Source organism: Hylobates moloch, unplaced genomic scaffold (assembly GCF_009828535.3).
Source record: "Hylobates moloch isolate HMO894 unplaced genomic scaffold, HMol_V3 SCAFFOLD_4, whole genome shotgun sequence".
NCBI lineage: Eukaryota > Metazoa > Chordata > Mammalia > Primates > Hylobatidae > Hylobates > Hylobates moloch.
This window is the reverse complement of record NW_026652279.1, coordinates 101,170,290-101,173,863: the sequence shown is the minus strand read 5'-3', so window position 1 is coordinate 101,173,863 and position 3,574 is coordinate 101,170,290.

Genomic DNA, 3,574 nt, shown 5'->3' with positions numbered 1-3,574 from the left:
AACACATGAAGAAATGCTCATCATCACTGGCCATCAGAGAAATGCAAATCAAAACCACAGTGAGATACCATCTCACACCAGTTAGAATGGCCATCATTAAAAAATCAGGAAACAACAGGTGCTGGAGAGGATGTGGAGAAATAGGAACACTTTTACACTGTTGGTGGGACTGTAAACTAGTTCAACCATTGTGGAAGTCAGTGTGGCGATTCCTCAGGGATCTAGAACTAGAAATACCATTTGACCCAGCCATCCCATTACTGGGTATATACCCAAAGGACTATAAATCATGCTGCTATAAAGACACATGCACACATATGTTTATTGCGGCACTATTCACAATAGCAAAGAGTTGGAACCAACCCAAATGTCCAACAACGATAGACTGGATTAAGAAAATGTGGCACATATACACCATGGAATACTATGCAGCCATAAAAAAGGTTTGTTATATATTCTAGATTCAATTCCTTTTTCATACATATGTATTGCAAACTATTAATATTTTCCCTTTCTGTGGCTTACCTATTAAAAATGTTTTTTTATATGGAGTCTTTAATGTTTGTGGAGTGTAGTTTACTGATTTTTTTCTATAATGTCAGTGGCTTTTAGTAACCTAAGAAATAATTATCATCTTTTGGCTTTTTCTAGATATCTTATAAATTTTACTTTCATGTAAAGATCTAATTCAAAGTATATACTTTGAATCAATTTTTGTGTATGGTCTGAAGAAGGTGTTAAGGTTCATTTTGTTTCTATAATTGCTCTAGCAATTGGCTCTTTTTCTTTCTTTTTTTTTTTTTTTTTTTTTTAAGAGACTGGGTCTTTACTCTGGTTGCCCAGGCTAGAGTGCAGTGGAACAATCATAGTTCACTGTGACCAAGTACCCCTGGGCTCAAGCAATCCTGCCTCAGCCTCCCAAGTAGCTGGAACTACTGATGTGCACCACCATGCTCAGCTCCACCACACCCAGCCTCCATTTCTTAATGAGCCTTTCTCCTATATGTAGCAAAATTGCTTTGTTATTAAATCAATTTACTGTATAAGTCTGTGTCTATTTCATGACAACATATTCTGTTCCATTGATCTATTTGTCTATCCTTGTCTAATATATTTTCTTAACGCTTTTACAGAAGTCTTGAAACCAGAAAGCTAGTCCCCCAACACTGTCATTCTTTTTCTAAAATAATTTGACACTAATAAGTCCTTATAATTCTGTATAAATTTTAGAAGCAATTTATCAATTTCCACCAAAAAAAAAAAAAAAAACAAACTTTTGGGACTGTGTTAAATATACACATATTTTGAAATAAAAATCTTAATATAGTCTTCCATTTGCAATTTCATTTACCAAATGTTCTTACTGTATAGAAATAGCATTGATACTTTACATTTATCTTGTATCCTGAAACCTTGTAAATTCAAGAGATTTTTGCTAAGTTCAAATAGATCTTTTTTATATTCCTTAGGATTTTCTATACAATTTTTAAAGTAAATTTTTGACTTGCTATCTCCAAATATTTTTATTATTCTTTTCCAATCTATATACTTTTTATTTCTTTTACTGGCCCGACTGCATTGGTTAGGACCTCCAGTACAATGTTGAACTGGTGAGAGTGAACACCCACATCTCTTTTCCTGATTTGGAAGGAAAGTATTCATTGTTAACATCATTAGTTGAAGGTTTTTCATAGATTCCCTTTAACAGATTAAGAAAGATCCCTTTTATTCCTAGTTTGAGTTTTTACCATGATTAGAGGTTGAATTTTATCAAATGCTGTCTAACTAGTAAGATAATCTTTTTTTTCTATTAATGTGGATTGATTTTGAATATTAAAGAATGCATACATACTTGAAATTCATCTTTGTCAGGATATATTATTGTATGTTAATACATAATAACACATCACTGCAGTGATTATGTGTTATTTCCTTTGTATGTTAAACATTTTTGTGTCTATGATTATAAGGCACATCAATGTGTGATTTTTTAATAATGTCCTTATCAGGACTTGGTATTAGAATTACGAAGCTCTCAAACAATGACTAGAAGTGTTCTCCCCACCTCTATTTCCTGTCTTTGTTTAAGACTGGTATTTCTTCTTAAATGTTTGACGGAATTCATTAGTGAAAGCATCTGGATCTGGAGTGTTCTTTGTGGGAAGGCTCTGAATTATAAATTCAATTTAGTTAACAAATACAGAGATATTCCCACTTTCTGTTTCTTCTAATATAAGATTTAGTACATTTTATCTTATTAAAAAAACTTGTCCATTTCATCTAAGATGAGTTTGTTTCTTATGGCTTCTCATACCCTATAATAATAATTCCTTCACTTGACTAAACCATATATGTTTCACTGGACCTCCTTTCTTGGTATATTAAACTCGGTGGTACTTTTTCCTCTTCTGAGAGCTTCTCCAGCCCTTACTGACATAATTTTGAACTGCCATGTGTTTTCAGTCATCTTTATTAGTTTGTTTTACCTTTGAAAAACAGATTATAGTGTCTTCAGAAGCGGAAATATCTTAAACTTTCATTGTTCTCCATGGAATTCAGCATAGTCTGTTAACATTTAATATGCGTTTCTGAGATTACGGATTTGTTCACTGTTGGTTAGCTTGATATCTATTACAGATGTGCTTGAAGCATCTTATAGTAACAGGAAGCATGAAAATGTTAGAAAATAATGATAATAATAACTAAGATTGGACACATCAAAGTAACAGAAGCCAAGCTTAAAGTGCTCCCGATGGCCAAAACTGCAACAATTTGAGAAACAATAAATAATAATACTGGACTATATACCTCAAACAATAAAATAATGATCCATGAGTTCATAATATTATCAATAGTCAACTGAATGACTGAATCAATAAATGGGTGAGAAAAGTATCTAAATTCTAAATTTAGAATTTAGAGTTCTAAATTTAAAAAAAAAGAGGGAATGAGAGAAACAATAATTAGAACATCTAGTTAGAACTGCTACAGGCAAAACTCAATGATGAATATAGAAAATGAGTGGCCAAAAGCCACTCATTTAACAAGGAGCAGGACAGTTAAAATGACTCAAAGTAGTATCCCTAACATATTAATTACTATGGTGGCTTTTAACATATGTCTACAATTCTTTCATATCCTTCTATCAGGAGATGGAACTTAATTTTTTTCCCCTTGACTGGATGATAGAATTAGTGACTTGCTTGAAACTAATATGGAAGAGGGAAGTAGTAATTGTGGAGAAACCTGGCAAGCACCACCTTAATCAAGTAATCAAGGTTCACACATCACCATTTAAAGTCATGTTGATATCATGTACCTTTGATATTATGATAAATGTACTTCACCACTGTGGTAGTTTTCCCTAATATCTCTAACACTCTTCTAACTGTGATAACATATGAGGAAACTAATGAATATTCTATGAAATATCAGACCTTTCCTCTTAAATATTGTCAAGGTCATGAAAATCAAGGAAAACCTAAAACTGTCACAGATTGGTGGAAACTAAAGAAATATGATCTCTGTGGTATCCTAGACTGGATCCTGGAACAAAAAAGGGACACAGTTGAAA